The 17,752-nt window shown below is 42.2% G+C and overlaps 1 pseudogene; it reads right to left on the bottom strand.

The window, feature by feature from the left end:
• Positions 1-4,501: 4,501 nt before the first annotated feature.
• LOC133765253 (high mobility group protein B3-like) lies at positions 4,502-5,103 on the bottom strand (annotated as a pseudogene).
• Between the last annotated feature and the right edge of the window lie 12,649 nt (positions 5,104-17,752).

Here is a 17,752-nt window from a genome sequence, read left to right as displayed (position 1 = left end):
AAAGTATTTTACAGATAAGTAAAAACTGAGAGAACTTACCACCATACCAGCCTTACAAGAAATTCTAAAGGGGGCCGGCACTGTGGTGCAGTGGGTTAATGCCCTGGCCTGAAGCGCTGGCATCCCATATGGGCGCCAGTTCAAGACCCAGCTGCCCCACTTCCAATCCAGCTCTCTGCTGTGGCCTGGGAAAGCAGTAGAAGATGGCCCAAGGCCTTGGGCCCATGCACTAGCAAGGGAGACCCAGAAGAACCTCCTGGCTCCTGGCTCCTGGATTTGGATTGGCACAGCTCCAGCCGTTGCAGCCAATTGGGGAGTGAGCCATCAGATGGAAGACCTCTCTCTCTCTCTCTCTCTCTGCCTCTTCTCTCTCTGTATAACTTTGACTTTAAAATAAATAAATAAATCTTTAAAAAATTCTGAAAGGTGTCCTTTGTTATAAGTAAAAATGGAATACATGTCAACACCAAATTCAGTGACAGAGCAGATAGAATCGTTATCCAAACAACAAAGTGTCAGGTTTTAGTTCCTATCTATCCGTACTAACCTTGATATAAATAGATTCAACTCATCAAGCAAAAGACCTAGGTTGGATGACTGAATAAAAAATCAGGACCCAGGGGCCGGTGCCACGGCTCACTTGGTTAATCCTCCGCCAACGGCGCCGGCACCCCATATGGGCACCGGGTTTTAGTCCCAGTTGCTGCTCTTCCAGTCCAGCTCTCTGCTGTGGCCTGGGAAGGCAGTGGAGGATGACCTGGGCCCTTGGGCCCCTGCGCCTGCGTGGGAAACCTGGAGGAGGCTCCTGGATCCTGGTTTCGGATTGGTGACGCTCCGGCCGTTGCAGCCGAATGGGGAGTGAACCGGTGGATCGAAGACCTCTCTCTCTCTCTCTCTCTCTCTTTGCCTCTCCTTCTCTCTCTGTGTAATTCTGACTTTCAAGTAAATAAATAAATCTTTAAATAAAAAAAGAAAGAAATATAAGCCAACAGAAACATTTTCCGCAAAATGGACACAACTGGAGGACATCATGTTGAGTGATACAAGCCAGACACAGAAATACTGACATACAAATAGTCACAAATACTGCATATTCTCCCTCATATATGGGAGCTAAAATTTAAAAAGAAAAGAAAAAAGAAATCTGTATCAGTATTGTTGCAAATGTACTTTTAAATAACTTTGTTGTATACCTTTGTCAAACCAATGGGTAGGAATGTTTATACTTGGGGCCAGAGTTTTGTCATAGCAGGTTAAAGCCAATGCCATCGTCTCATATGGGCACTGGTTTGAGACCCAGCTGCTCCACTTCCAATCCAGCTCCCTGCTAATGTACCTGGGAAAGCAATGGAAGATAGCCCAAGTGCCTGGGCCACTGCTACCCACATGGGAGACCTGGAAGAAGCTCCTGGCTGCTGGCTTCAGCCTGGCCCAGCCTCAGCGGTTGCAGCCATTAGGGGAGTGAACCAGCAATGGAAGATTCTCTCTCTCGCTCTTGCTCTCCCTCTTTCTGTAACTCTGACTTTCAAATAAATCTTTAAAAAAAGGAAATGTTATACTCCTACAATTTTAATGATCTGTGATTACTTTAAAATTTGCTGTACATTTTTCCAGTCAATTATTGTTTATAGCCATTGTCTATATTCCTATGAAACTGTGATCTTTGTGCTTTTTACTTTTAAAACTTCTTATTTGGTGAAGTAGTAAGCCTTTCTACTGTAATGTAAATTTAAAATCTGTTATCTCAAAAGCTTAAAAGGAAGGAGAGAAGGAGAGGAAGGGAGAGAGGAAGGAAGAGAATATGTTTTTTTTAATTAAAGATTTATTTTATGAAAGAGTTACAGAGAGAGGTAGAGACAGAGAGAGAGGTCTTCCATCCAATGGTTCACTCCCCAGATGGTCACAACAGCCGGAGCTGCGCCCATCAGAAGCCAGGAACCAGGAGCTTCTTCTGGGTCTCCCACATGGGTGCAGGGGCCCAAGAACTTGGGCCATCTTCTACTGCTTTCCCAAGCCATAGCAGAGAGCTGGATTGAAGAGGAGCAGCCAGGACTAGAACCAGCATCCATGTGGGATACCAGCGCTTCAGGCCAGGGCTTTAAGCTGCTGTGCCATAGCAATGGCCCTGAGAATATATTCTAAGAATTGTGTCTACAAACATATTTTACGTAATTTGGGTAGACATCCTACATTTCAAGGATATCACATAATTTAACAAAATTGTACAACCTCAAGGGTCTTCACAATTACTTTAAGAAATTTTCAAGCCAGAACTATTTACATGAAAATATAGCAAAATGTATAGTTAAGGAATAAGATAGCAAAGGTGAGGTATATCACCAAGGTAAGTAGTAGAGTTAATTACAAGTTCTGTCATTTTTTTTTTTTTTGACAGGCAGAGTGGATAGTGAGAGAGAGAGAGAGAGAGAGAGAGAGAGAGAGAGAGAGAGAGAGACAGAGAGAAAGGTTTTCCTTTTTTGCCATTGGTTCACCCTCCAATGGCCACTGTGGCCGGCGCATCTTGCTGATCCGAAGCCAGGAGCCAGGTGCTTCTCCTGGTTTCCCATGCGGGTGCAGGGCACTTGGGTGCACTTGGGCCATCCTCCACTGCCTTCCCGGGCCATAGCAGAGAACTGGTCTGGAAGAGGGGCAACCGGGATAGAATCTGGCGCCCCAACTGGGACTAGAACCCCGTGTGCCGGCGCCGCAAGGTGGAAGATTAGCCTGTTAAGCCACGGCGCCGGCCTCTGCCATTCTTGATTCTTCAAGATGCTAAGTGTTCAATTCATATTTAATGATACTTAAATCATGGAAATTTTAACATTTGTCCCAAAATACCAGAAATTGTAAAAATTGTGAATTATTGGATAAAATGCCATTACTTGTATATCTGACATTTAATTTTTTTAATTATGGAGTCTACATGCTTTCGTAGTATAATAGTACAACGATTATCCTCTTGTAAAAGAAAAGGAAAACTTGTAAAGAAAAGTTTTAGTTGAAAAAAAAAAGAATTGTATCTACAAGTCACATTGAATCTGGTAAATTAGTTACAAATTAAAATTTAAAAAAATTTTTAAGGGAAAAAATAAAGTACCTTCATGAAGGTACTTTAATATACCTTAAATGAAAGGTTTCTGGGGGGGGGGGTTTACCAAGAAAAAGAAAATAAAGTACCTGACATAGGATCACTTAACAAATATTTACAATCATTTATTGTTATAACTGTTATTATTTATGACTGCTGCAGTAAATAAGTCAAGTAAACTCATCTCTGATACAGCCAAAAGCAGAGATTTTCCTATCACCAGATCTGCAGAGACAAGAATATCAGGTTGATACTGTCAGTACATTATATAGATGTCTCACTTTATTTTCCTTTATTTTTAGTGTAATATTGCTTATTTAACATCAAACATTTGCACGTTCTAAAGCTACAAAAAATAACAATGTTGCAAAGTGTGTTTAAGTACAGGTTCTTCAACTTTCATTGATGGCAGGGGTTCTTCGCTTTGCTAACACTGAAGAGTTCTACAGTTTGTTTAAAAACCAGTTTAGAAACTACTGCAATTATCTACAAAAAAAAAAAAAACACCCTTCTCATGCCAACTGATCCCCTCTTTTTTCCACAGCTACAAGTGGCAGCAGAATACTGTCACTGTATACCAAAACAAGACAACCTGGAGTGCCAACCCCTGCAGTGGCGCCTTCCCAAAGCCTCAGCAGCACGCGAGGAACATCTTGAGTTTGTCGCAGTTGTTTGGCTCTTTTTACAAACTATAGATAAGTTTGTACAGTTGGTAACTCAGGAGCTCTAGCTCATAACCATAGAGTTAACACCACTTACAAATTAAATGAAAATGCCAGAAACATCTTGAAATGCCTTGTCATGCCAACAGCAAAGTACACAGAGTAAGAAGAACAGGAGAATTGCTTTTCCTTTTTTTAAAAAAAAATTTGTTTATTTAATTGAAAGGCAGAATTAGAGGGAGAGGTAGAGAGAGAGAGAGAGAGAGAGAATCTTCCATCTACCTGCAACAGAGGGAGCTAGGCTAATCCAAAGCCAGGAGCCAGGAGCTTCTTGTGGGTCTCCTACATGGGTGCAGGGGCCCAGGGACTTGGGGCCATCTTCCAATGTTTTCCCAGGTGCATTACCAGGGAGCTGGATCAGGAGTGGATCAGCCAGGACACAAACTTGTGCCCGTATGGGATGCCAGCACTGGAAGCTGCAGCTTTACCCTCTACACCACAGCACTTGCCCTGCATTTTCCTTTTAGAAACATTTGGAAATGTGTACACCTTTGATACAGTTTCAGGATGCTCCAGACACCCATGGCTACATCATGTAAACCACATACAATTTCTAGAGCACTTTGAGAAACTACAATGATTGCACTGAATGTTTGTAACAAAAGCTAATCAGGGCAATAGACATGTCTCAAATGAGAGATGTGCCAGTCATGGCACTCCCCTACTCTAAGGGAGATGGAACAGCAGTGCTTTATTCATCCTCCTCCTCCTCTCCATCTTCCGCCTCGTCCTCTTTATCTTCCTCTTCCTCCTTTTTCTGGCCAACTTGGCAGACCCTTCCTTTAGTCAGCAACATCCTTCTCGTACTTCTTCAGCTTCACTGCCTTAGTGATGTGTGGCTGCATTTCACTGTCATTCAGGTTATTCCACATCTCCCCCAGTTTTTTGGCCACTTCTCCAATGGAGATTTCAGGATTTGTAGGTTTGATCTAGGAGCAGAATTCTGAACAGAATAGGAAGAATCCAGATGATTGTCCTTTAGGGGTATTTGGATCCTTTTTTTTTCTTGCCTCGTTAGCTGTTCTGTAATCCTTCATTTCCCAATCATAGTGGCATACTTTGTCCATCTTCAGCATTTCATCATATTTAGATTTCTCTTTCCCAGACATGGTCTTCTACCTCTCAGAGCACTTCTTGGAAAAGTCTGCAAAATTGGCAGGGGCTTCTGGGATTTTCTTTTTATATTCTCTGCATGCATGTGTGCACAAAGAAGGTGTAAGCAGACATCTTGTCCTTTGTCTTCTTGGGGTCACCTTTAGCCATCCTGACTGCTATGACTTGTTTGTTTGTTTGTTTTTTTACTTTAATGTAATTTTTATTTTATTTTATTTTATTTTATTTTTATTTCATAAATGTGAATTTACAAAGTGCAAATTTTGTATTGTTGTGGCTTTCCCCCCCACAACCTCCCTCCCTCCCGCGGCCCTCCCCTCTTCCTCTCCCATCCTGCCCTTTATCGAGTTTCATTTTCAATTACCTTCGTATACTGAAAATCAACTTAGTATATACTAAGCAAGGATTTCAACAGGCTGCATTCACACAACCACACAAGGTATAGGGTATTGTTCGACTAGTAGTGTTTTTACGTTTCATAGTAAAACACATTAAGGACCAAGATCCTACGTGGGGAGCATGTACCCAGTGACTCCCGTTGTTGATTTAACAATTGGCACTCTTATTTATGACGTCAGCAATCACCCGAGACTTTTGCTATGAGCTGTCTAGGCTATGGAAGTCCCTTGAGTTCACCGACTCTGAACTTGTTTAGTCAAGGCCGTGTCACAGTGGAGGTTCCTTCCTCCCTTCAGAGAAAGGCGCCTCTCTCCTTGATGGCCTGTTCCTTCTGCTGGGGTCTTGTTCACCAGGGTCTTTCATTTAGATTGTTTTTTGCCACCGTGTCATGGCTTTCCATGCCTGTGAGACTCTCATGGACCTTTTAGCCAGATCCGAATGCTATGACTTGTTTGAATGAGTCATTTTTGTAGTCACCTTAAAACATTTTTGTGGCTGATTGATTTATCAACGCACAGTTCCCTGCTGAGTGCTAGAGTATGGGGACTAGAAATGCATGGCTCTGGAGCTGGACAATTTGACCGTTTTTCCATTTCTTGAGCAGATTTCGACCTGAAGACTCTCTATAAAGCAGACATAATATTGCTGCTTTCACTTGTAAGGCACTACCATAACAAATTACCACAAAGTGTGTGGCTTCAAACAAAAGACATTTATTCTTATAGTTCTGGAAGCTGAAAGTTCAAGTCCAAAGAATCAGCAGAGCCTTACTTCTCAAGATTCTAAGAAGGAATTCTTGTTGGGCTTTTGCTGTCTTCTCTCCATGGCGTTCTGTGGCTCCTGGATCATTACTGTAGTCTCTTCCTCCGTCATCACATGCTGCTCTTCCCTAAGCCTAGGGACCTCGTTTTCTCATTTTATAAAGACACCAGTCATTGGATTGAGCCCACCTTAACCTATTATAAACTTAGCTTAATTTAAATAATTTTATCAGCCAAGACTCTGTTTCCAGATAAGGTCACATCCCGGCATTTTGTGTGACATAAACTTTTGGGAGATTTGAACAACTCAGTACACTTCCCACATAAAATTATTGGGAAAATTAAATTCCAGAAGCAATGTGAAGTGCATGATGAACTAAAAAAATCTCACTATTGTCACCATAAGTTTTGTGAATTGATACCTACAAAGGATAATACACAAGAAATTGTTTTATTAAATGAAAAGAATTATTTTAGGTCTACTTCTTTTTAAAATACCAATATAGAAAGAGTAGCTTTAGTCGTTCCTAACAAGAAAAGCAACTCAGTAGTTCAATTCACATCAACTTGGGATGTGTAATACATTAAAACTTAATCTAAAAAGTACATAAGTGTTCCATTTGGAGGTAAGATGGAGTAAGCATACTGTACCCAGACTCTCCCACTGACAATCGCTCTAAAGCCTGGAATAATGTCAGGGCAGTTATTGCAGAACTGTGGTGAGCACGTAGTGGCAGGTGGATGGGGAGAGAAGAATAGAACTCAAGTGACTGTGAGTTCCTAGGTACATGTCAGCCAACCAGAAGGTGGGCACCAGGGTGTGACAACTACAGGAGACAACCTGGAGTCCTGGTTGGAAGAGGAAAAATGCTTCATACTCAGAGAGTGTGAAAATACCTCATCCCCCGGCTGGCGCCGTGGCTCAACAGGCTAATCCTCCGCCTTGCGGCGCCGGCATACTGGATTCTAGTCCCGGTCAGGGTGCCGGATTCTATCCCGGTTGCCCCTCTTCCAGGCCAGCTCTCTGCTGTGGCCCAGGAAGGCAGTGGAGGATGGCCCAAGTGCTTGGGCCCTGCACCCCATAGGAGACCAGGAGAAGCACCTGGCTCCTGGCTTCGGATCAGCGAGATGCGCCGGCCACAGTGGCCATTGGAGGGTGAACCAACGGCAAAAAAAAAAAGGAAGACCTTTCTCTCTGTCTCTCTCTCTCTCACTATCCACTCTGCCTGTCAATAAATAAATAAATAAAGGCAAGGACTCAGCGGCAAAAAAAGAAAAGAAAAGAAAAGAAAAGAAGACAGTGTGTCTCATTCTTCAATGACATTATCTTTTATTTTTAAGTCAGAATATTTTTCTTTTTCTTTTTTTCCATTTTTCTTTCTTTTTTTTTTTTTAAGGCAGATAGACACATAGATAGAGATACACAGAGAGAGATCTTGCACCTGCTGGTTTAATTCCCATGGGCCTGCAGCAACCAGAGCTGAGCCAGGCCAAACTCAAGAGCATGTAACTCAACATGGGTCTCTCATGTAGGTGGTATAGAACCAAGTACTGGGGCTAGTGATGTGGCGCAGTGGGTTAACGCCCTGACCTGAAGCACCGGCATCCCATATGGGTACCGGTTTGAGTCCCGGCTGCTCCGCTTCCCATCCAGCTCTCTGCTATGGCCTGGGAAAGCAGTAGAAGATGGGTCAAGTCCTTGGGTCCCTGCACCAGTGTGGGAGACCTGGAAGAAGCTCCTGGCTCCTGGCTTCAGATTGGCGCAGCTCCGACTGTTGCAGCCATCTGGGGAGTGAACCATCAGGTGGAAGATCTCTCTCTCTGTCTCTATCACTCTCTGTAACTCTGTCTTTCAAATAATAATAATAATAATAATAATAATAAAAGAACCAAGTACTTTAACTAACACCTGCTGCTTCCCAGGGTGCACATTAGTGGGCAGCTGAGATTTGAAATAGAGCTGGAACTCTAACCCATGTCTCTGATATGCAGTGCAGGCATCTCAAGTGGCATCTTAACCACTGTGCCACATGGCCACCCCTGGAGTCACTTTTTTTAATTTTAGATACTCCTATCATATCACCTATTTGAGTCTCTAAGGTGTTATCCTATTTGATCTTTCTGATTTACATTAAAATGGATCTTCTTAAAGTCTTTTCAGTTTCTTTATGCTACATTTAAGGTTTATAAATAAGTACATGAAAAAATGTTCAAGATCACTAGCAATCAGGGAAATGCAAATCAAAACCACAATGAGGTTTCACCTCACCCCGGTAAGAATGGCTCACATTCAGAAATCTACCAACAATAGATGCTGGCGGGGATGTAAGGAAAAAGGGACACTAACCCACTGTTGGTGGGAATGCAAACTGGTTAAGCTACTATGGAAGTCAGTCTGGAGATTCCTCAGAAACCTAAATATAACCCTACCATACTACCCAGCCATCCCACTCCTTGGAATTTACCCAAAGGAAATTAAATTGGCAAACAAAAAAGTGGTCAGCACCTTAATGTTTATTGCAGCTCAATTCACAATAGCTAAGACCTGGAATCAACCCAAATGCCCATCAACAGTAGACTGGATAAAGAAATTATGGGACATGTACTCTATAGAATACTATACAGCAGTAAAAAAAACACACACACACACACACAATGAAATCCGGTCCTTTGCAACAAAATAGAGGAATCTGGAAAACATCATGCTGAGTGAAATAAGCCATTCCCAAAGGGACAAATATCATATGTTCTCCCTGATCAGTGACAACTAACCAAGACCAAAAAGGAAACCTGTTGAAGTGAAATGGACACTATGAGAAACAGTGACTTGATCAGCCCTTGCCCTGACTGTTTATGAACAACTTAATACTTTATCCCTTTTAGTATTTTTTTTGTTTGTTCTACTTAATACTATTGGTTGAACTCTGTAATTAATACACAATTATTCTTAAGTGTTGAAACTTAACTGAAAAGTGATCCCTGTTAAATATAAGAGTGGGAATAAGAGAGAGAGGCGATGTACAATTTGGGACATGCTCAATGACTTGCCCCAAATGGTATAGTTAGAAACATACCAGGGGATTCCAATTCAATCCCATCAAGGTGGCATTGTACCAATGCCATCTCACTAGTCCAAGTGATCAATTGCTGTTCACAATGGATCATAATGATAGGTCTAAGAGTCAAAGGGATCACATAAACAAGACTAGTGTCTGCTAATACTAACTGATAGAATCAAAAAGGGAGAGAAGGATCCAACATGGGAAGCGGGATACACAGCAGACTCATAGAATGGCAGATGTCCTAATCAGCACTCTGGCCTCAGAATCAGTCCTTAAGGCATTCGGATCTGGCTGAAAAGCCCATGAGAGTATTTTAGGCATGGAAAGCCAAGACACTCTGGCAAAAAAAAAAAAAAAAAGAAAAGAAATGACCTAATCGAAAGATCTCTGCAGGTGAGATCCCAGTGGAAAGAATGGGCCATCAAAGAAGGAGGTACCTTTCTCTGAAGGGAGGAGAGAACTTCCACTTTGACTATGAGCTTGTCTAAATATGATCAGAGTTGGCGAACTCAAAAGGCTTCCATAGCCTTGGCTACTCATGACAAGAGCCTAGGGTGATTACTGATGCCATAAACAAGAGTGTCAATTTGTTAAGTCAACAACAGGAGTCTGCAGAAGAAAAACCATATGATTCTCTCAATAGACCCAGAGAAAGCATTTGATAAAATACAACACCCTTTCATGATGAAAACTCTAAGCAAGCTGGGCATGGAAGGAACATTCCTCAATACAATCAAAGCAATATATGAAAAACCCACGGCCAACATCCTATTGAATGGGGAAAAGTTGGAAGCATTTCCGCTGAGATCTGGTACCAGACAGGGATGCCCACTCTCACCACTGCTATTCAATATAGTTCTGAAAGTTTTAGCCAGAGCTATTAGGCAAGAAAAAGAAATTAAAGGGATACAAATTGGGAAGGAAGAACTCAAACTATCCCTCTTTGCAGATGATATGATTCTTTATTTAGGGGACCCTAAGAACTCTACTAAGAGACTGCTGGAACTCATCGAAGAGTTTGGCAAAGTAGCAGGATATAAAATCAATGCACAAAAATCAACAGCCTTTGTATACACAGGCAATGCCACAGCTGAGGAAGAACTTCTAAGATCAATCCCATTCACAATAGCTACAAAAACAATCAAATACCTTGGAATAAACTTAACCAAGGACGTTAAAGATCTCTACGATGAAAACTACAAAACCTTAAATAAGAACTAGAAGAGGATACCAAAAGATGGAGAAATCTTCCATGCTCATGGATTGGAAGAATCAATATCATCAAAATGTCTATTCTCCCAAAAGCAATTTATACATTCAATGCAATACCAATCAAGATACCAAGGACATTCTTCTCAGATCTGGAAAAAATGCTGCTGAAATTCATATGGAGACACAGGAGACCTCGAATGGCCAAAGCAATCTTGTACAACAAAAGCCGGAGGCATCACAATACCAGATTTCAGGACATACTACAGGGCAGTTGTTATCAAAACAGCATGGTACTGGTACAGAAACAGATGGATAGACCAATGGAACAGAATAGAAACACCAGAAATCAATCCAAACATCTACAGCCAACTTATATTTGACCAAAGATCCAAAACTAATCCCTGGAATAAGGACAGTCTATTCAATAAATGGTGCTAGGAAAATTGGATTTCCACATGCAGAAGCTTGAAGCAAGACCCCTACCTTTCACCTTACACAAAAATTCACTCAACATGGATTAAAGACTTAAATCTATGACCCGAAACCATCAAATTATTAGAGAGCATTGGAGAAACCCTGCAAGATATAGGTACAGGCAAAGACTTCTTGGAAAAGACCCCAGGAGCACAGGCAGTCAAAACCAAAATTAACATTTGGGATTGCATCAAATTGAGAAGTTTCTGTACTTCAAAAAAACAGTCAGGAAAGTGAAGAGGCAACCGACAGAATGGGAAAAAATATTTGCAAACTATACTACAGATAAAGGGTTGATAACCAGAATCTACAAAGAAATCAAGAAACTCCACAACAACAAAACAAACAACCCACTTAAGAGATGGGCCAAGGACCTCAATAGACATTTTTCGAAAGAGGAAATCCAAATGGCCAACAGACACATGAAAAAATGTTCAAGATCACTGGCAATCAGAGAAATGCAAATCAAAACCACAATGAGGTTCCACCTCACCCCGGTAAGAATGGCTCACATTCAGAAATCTACCAACAGCAGATGCTGGAGAGGATGTGGGGAAAAAGGGACACTAAACCCACTGTTGGTGGGAATGCAAAACTGGTTAAGCCACTATGGAAGTCAGTCTGGAGATTCCTCAGAAACCTGAACATAACCCTACCATACAACCCAGCCATCCCACTCCTTGGAATTTACCCAAAGGAAATTAAATTGGCAAATAAAAAAGCCATCTGCACATCAATGTTTATTGCAGCTCAATTCACAATAGCTAAGACCTGGAACCAACCCAAATGCCCATCAACAGTAGACTGGATAAAGAAATTATGGGACATGTACTCCATAGAATACTATACAGCAGTAAGAAACAACGAAACCCAGTCATTTGCAACAAGATGGAGCAATCTGGAAAACATCATGCTGAGTGAATTAAGCCAGTCCCAAAGAGACAAATATCATTTGTTTTCCCTGATCAGTGACAACTGAACACCAAAGGGGAAACCTGTTGAAGTGAAATGGACACTATAAGAAACAATGACCTGATCAGCTCTTGTCCTGACTCTAGATGTACAATGTAATACTTTATCCTTTTTAGTATTTGTTGTTGTTGTTGTTGTTCTAGTACTAGTGGTTGAACTCCGAAATTAACACACAATTATTCTTAGGAGTTTAAATTTTAACTGAAAAGTGATCCCTGTTAAATTTCAGAGTGGAAAAAGAGAGGGAGGAGATGTACAATTTGGGACATGCTCAATCGGACTTGCCCCAAATGGTGGAGTTAGAAATGTGCCAGGGGATTCCAATACAATCCCATCAAGGTGGCATGTACCAATGCCATCTCACTAGTCCAAGTGATCAATTTCAGCTCACAATTGATGGCTCTGATAGGTCTAAGAGTCAAAGGGATCACACAAACAAGACAAGTGTCTGCTAATACTAACTGATAGAATCAAAAAGGGAGAGAAGGATCCAACATGGGAAGCGGGATACACGGCAGACTCATAGAATGGCAGATGTCCTAAACAACACTCTGGCCTCAGAATCAGCCCTTAAGGCATTCGGATCTGGCTGAAGAGCCCATGAGAGTATTGTAGGCATGGAAAGCCAAGATACCATGGAAAAGAAAAAAAAAAGAAGAAGACCTAAATGAAAGATCTCTGTGAGTGAGATCCCAGTGGAAAGAACGGGGCCATCAAAGAAGGAGGTACCTTTCTCTGAAGGGAGAAGAGAACTTCCACTTTGACTATGACCCTATCGGAATAAGATCAAAGTCAGCGAACTCTAAAGGCTTCCATAGCCCTGGCAACTCATGACTAGAGCCTAGGGAGATTACTGACGCCATGAACAGGAGTGTCAAATTGTTAAGTCAGCAACAGGAGACACTGTGTACTTACATCCCATGTGGGATCTGTCCTTAATGTGTTGTCTAATGTGCAGTGATGCTATAACTAGTACTGAAACAGTACTTTTACACTTTGTGTTTCTGTATGGGTACAAACTGATGAGATCTTTACTAATTATATACTGAATCGATCTGCTGTATATAAAGATAATTGGAAATGAAAAAAAAAAACCTGGTGTTAAATTGGAAATGGCATAGAAAATTAATTAATTTTTTTAAAAAAATATTATGTAGGATCTCTGTCTTTAATGTGCTGTACACTGTTATTTAATGCTATAACTAGTACTCAAACAGTATTTTTTCACTTTGTGTTGCTATATGGGGGCAAACTGTTGAAATCTTTACCTAATATATACTAAACTGATTTTCTGTATATAAAGAGAATTGAAAATGAATCTTGATGTGAATGGAAGGGGAGAGGGAGCGGGAAAGGGGAGGGTTGTGGGTGGGAGGGAAGTTATGGGAGGAGGGAAGCCATTGTAACCCATAAGCTGTACTTTGGAAATTTATATTCATTAAATAAAAGTTTAATAAATGATCGCTTCTCGGCCTTTTGGCTAAGATCAAGTGTAAAAGTTTAATAAATGAAAAACAAAAAAACAGGAGTCACTGTGCACTTACTCCTCATGTAGGATCTCTGTCCTTAATGTGCTGTACATTATGATTTAATGCTATAACTAGTACTCAAACAGTATTTTTCACTTTGTGTTTCTGTGTGGGTGCAAACTGTTGAAATCTTTACTTAATATATACTAAACTGATCTTCTGTATATAAAGAGAATTGCAAATGAATCTTGATGTGAATGGAAGGGGAAAGGGAGTCGGAGAGGGGAGGGTTGCGGGTGGGAGGGAAGTTATGGGGGGGGGGGAAGCCATTGTAATCCATAAGCTGTACTTTGGAAATTTATATTTATTAAATAAAAGTTTAAAAAAAAAAAAAAGAAGTGCTTTCCTCATGTCCATCCACATTTCCAATTAATTGTTCCACATGGGTTAGAATGAAGTCCAGAATCGTCATTTGCCTCACCGTTGTGTCTGCCAACTGAGGGAGAATGTGTTTACCGAGTGAAGAGTATAGCAGGCACCCAGTCTTTAGAATAGGCTCCTAAATGCCTGAAAAACTGAAGATGTTCACACTGTCACTTATTCCTGTGCCATATGCCTCAGTGATGCAGCAGCATCCATATACTACAGCAGGCTGGGCAGTCCACCAGTCCACGCTGCCTGCTACCTCAGTCCTGTCTGTCTCTCTCTTCCTTTAATCTAAATACTCTGTGCTCTGATTTTTGTGAATTAACTTTTGAAAATAAAAGCATATAATTTTTTTAAAGATTTAGTAATTTATTTGAAAGGCAGAGTTACAGAGAGGCAGAGGGTGGGGGAAGAGAGAGAGAGAGAGAGAGAGAGAGAGAGAGTCTTCCATCCGCTGGTTCACTCCTCAAATGGCTGCAATGACCAGAGCTGGGCTGATCAAGAGCCAGCAGCTTCTTCTGGGTCTCCCACATGGGTACAGTGGCCGAAAGACTTGAGCCATCTTCCACTGCTTTCCCAGGCCATAGCAGAGAGCTGGATCAGAGGACTTCGTCTTTCTTGAGGAACTATAAGACAATCAGAAAAGCATTCCAGACTTCTTATTTTACTAGTTCTACAGCAAATCAGTATCTGGGGTCAGAGCGACTCATCAATAATTTGATTAGAATGCTGAGAAACAGAAGATACAAGTATTGCTCAACACAGGCCACAACAATCACCATCTGATTATGAAGATAATAAAAATCAGCAAATGGAATTAATTGTCTCCCAAAGAATGATTGGGAATTTTTACTTGATGAGACTACATCTGTGTTTTGGTGGAAACCACCATTAGGCCTTTCTTTCTCATTAAGAGAAAATGTAACTAAATTAGAGTCAGTCTTGTGTACTTAAATGCCATCATCACAGAAGAAAAATGATGTATGTGGAATCTGAAAAACAGAGTCTTGGTCGTTTCGTGCTGCTGAAACACAATGCAGTGAGTACTCTGTAGCCAGGCATTCTGCACCACAGATACAGTCGAGCTAGCATTGAAAATATTCACAAAATAATTCAGGAACAGGCATTTACCTGTTTTCCTAGCAGTTAAGAAACCTGCATCTCTCTTTCAAGTGCCTGAGTGTGATTCTTGGCTTTGGCTCCTGACTCCTGTTCCCTGCCAATGCAGGCCCTGGAAGCCAATGATGAGGGTCCAAATACATGGGTCTCTGTCAAACACCTGGAGACTTGCACTGATTCCCTGGCTCTGGGCTTTGGCCTTCCCTGGCCTTGGCTGTTGTGGGCATTTAGTGAGTGAACCCGTAGAAGAGAGTTCTCTTTGTCTGTTAAATTATTTAAAATTGGGTTTGTACTACAAACATATGGACTTTTTTTCTTGTCACCCCCCAATTCAGTATAATGACTACTTATACAGCATTTACATTGTTATCATTTATTATAAGTAACCTAGGTATAATTTAAAATACACAAGATGTAAAAAGGTCATATGCCAAAATTATACTTTAAAGGACATGAGAATCCACAAATGTAGGCATCTCCAGGCAATTCTGGACTCAATTGCTCAGATACCAAGGGCAACTGCACCTGCAACTGAGTAACTTATAAGTAGCAGTTTATTTTATTACAGTTGTGGAGATCAAGTCCAAGATCAAGGCGCCAGCAGGTTAGGGCCCAGACTCTGCTTTCTAGGCAGTGCATTTAATGCTGAATCCTTTGGCGGGAGGAGCACTGTTCCTCACACAGCAGAGGAGGGATGAATCCATCCCCACAGGCCCTGTCCATAGCAGAGTCATCTGCTCATGTGGGCTCTGCTCTCCCATAAGCCCACCTGCCCACACTGCTGCTCTGGCTATCCAGTTTCAATCTGAGGTCTGGAAGGACAAAAACCTTCAAAGATAGCAAGTGGATAACCTCTACCTCAAATGGGAAAATGTGGCAGGGTTTATTTATCCTATCAGTGTTCAGGAGACAGGATATTCTAATTTTTATGTTTAATGCAGGCCAACAAAATGAAAAAGATTTAGTTAATAAATTTGACAAAAATATGTTTTTGAAGGATCAGCCCTGTGGTGTAGTAGGTTTAGCCACTGCCTGGAAACCACCATCCCATACGGGTACCGGTTCATTTCCTGGCTGCTCCACTTCCCATCTAGATCTCTGCTAATAGGCCCGGGAAAGCAGCAAGAACTTGGGGCCCTGCCATTCATTTGGGAGACCCAGATGTAGTTCCAGGCTCCTGGTTTCAGCCTGGCCCATCCCTGGCCTTTGTCATTTGGGGAGTAAACCGGTAGATGGAATGTCACTCTCTCTCCCTCTTTCTCTGTAACTTTGCCTTTCAAATAAACAAACCTTTTAAAATGGTATATCTTGGAATAGAAACAAGTCTGGGGCTGGTGCTGTAGAGCAGTGAGTTAACTCCCTGGCCTGAAGCGCCAGCATCCCATATGGGTGCCAGTTTGAGACTCAGCTGCTCCACTTCCAATCCAGCTCTCTGCTATGGCCTGGGAAAGCAGTAGAAGATGGCCCAAGTCCTTGGGCCCCTGCACCTGCGTGGGAGACCCAGAGGAAGCTCCTGGCTCCTGGCTTCAGATCGGTGCAGCTCCAGCTGTTGCAGCCAATTGGGGAATGAACAATCAGATGGGGGGCCTCTCTCTCTCTCCTCTCTCTGTGTAACTCTGACCTTCAGATAAATAAATAAATCTTTTTAAAAAAGAAATTAAAAAAAGAAATAGAAACAAGTCTCTTAACAATCTCTCTCCTCACAGCTGTCTTGAGGAAGAACTGACAGACAATAAATACATTGCACATATGAAAGTATGCAGTTTGGTAGTTTAGCATATCCATTTACATATGAAGGTGGCACCACAGTCATAGTAATGACCACACCCATCAGCCCCAAAACCCTGCTTGTGCCACTGTGTGGTCCCTTCTCCCTGCTTCTACCCCTCCCTACAGAGCAATTCTAATTTTCTAATATTTTATGTGTATTGAATCCTAAGAGTATATGTTCTTGTGGGTCTGGCTTTAGAGATTCATCTGTGTTGTGTACATCAATAGTTCATGCCCTTTCATTATCAAGTCAAATTTTATGTTCTACTTACCAGATACCAGAATTTTTTTTTTCCTTTTTTTTTTTTTTTTTTTACAGGCAGAGTGGATAGTGAGAGAGAGAGACAGAGAGAAAGGTCTTCCTTTTTGCCGTTGGTTCACCCTCCAATGGCCGCTGTGGCCGGCGCATCGCGCTGATCCGAAGCCAGGAGCCAGGTGCTTCTCCTGGTCTCCCATGCGGGTGCAGGGCCCAAGCACTTGGGCCATCCTCCACTGCCTTCCCGGGCCATAGCAGAGAGCTGGCCTGGAAGAGGGGCAACCGGGATAGAATCCGGCGCCCCAACCGGGACTAGAACCCGGTGTGCCGGCACTGCAAGGTGGAGGATTAGCCTGTTAAGCCACGGCGCCGGCCGATACCAGAATCTTAAGAGTTATAATTCAGCCTTGTCCCACAGACTTGTGTCCTCCTATAACAAAGCTTCCATGAACCCTGCTGTCCCTGGCAAAATGGATCAAACCAATTTCTGCAGCCACACAGCTGAGGGCAGCCTGTGGATGGAGCAGTCTCCAGCTGAGGAACGGGAGGCCTCTGGGAGGTCAGTGCCTCCCGTATCTGGACACTACCTTCCAGTCACCCCAACATGGAATTGGGAAGGTGTCATGTGAGCTATCAAACAGTGAATACACATGCAAATGTCCTGGTGAATGATGACTAAAATACAGGAAAGACTCCATTCTCTTCCCTCAGCTTCCATTGTCATTTCAGACTGCCAGGGTCAGCTGTGAAACACCTGTGAAGATTGGCATGGACACAGGGTACTGACACTTGGATGGTGCCTCTGTCTACCAAAATGAATAGTACATAGGGCCTTTCTGCACCACCCGGCAAGGAGTCCACACGGCGTTGTTCTTGATTCCCGGCGTAACTTAAGGGGAAGCTGTCACA

The sequence above is a fragment of the Lepus europaeus genome, chromosome 1 (genome assembly GCF_033115175.1).
Source record: "Lepus europaeus isolate LE1 chromosome 1, mLepTim1.pri, whole genome shotgun sequence".
Taxonomy (NCBI): Eukaryota; Metazoa; Chordata; class Mammalia; order Lagomorpha; family Leporidae; genus Lepus; species Lepus europaeus.
This window is presented reverse-complemented; position numbering and strand designations above follow the sequence as displayed.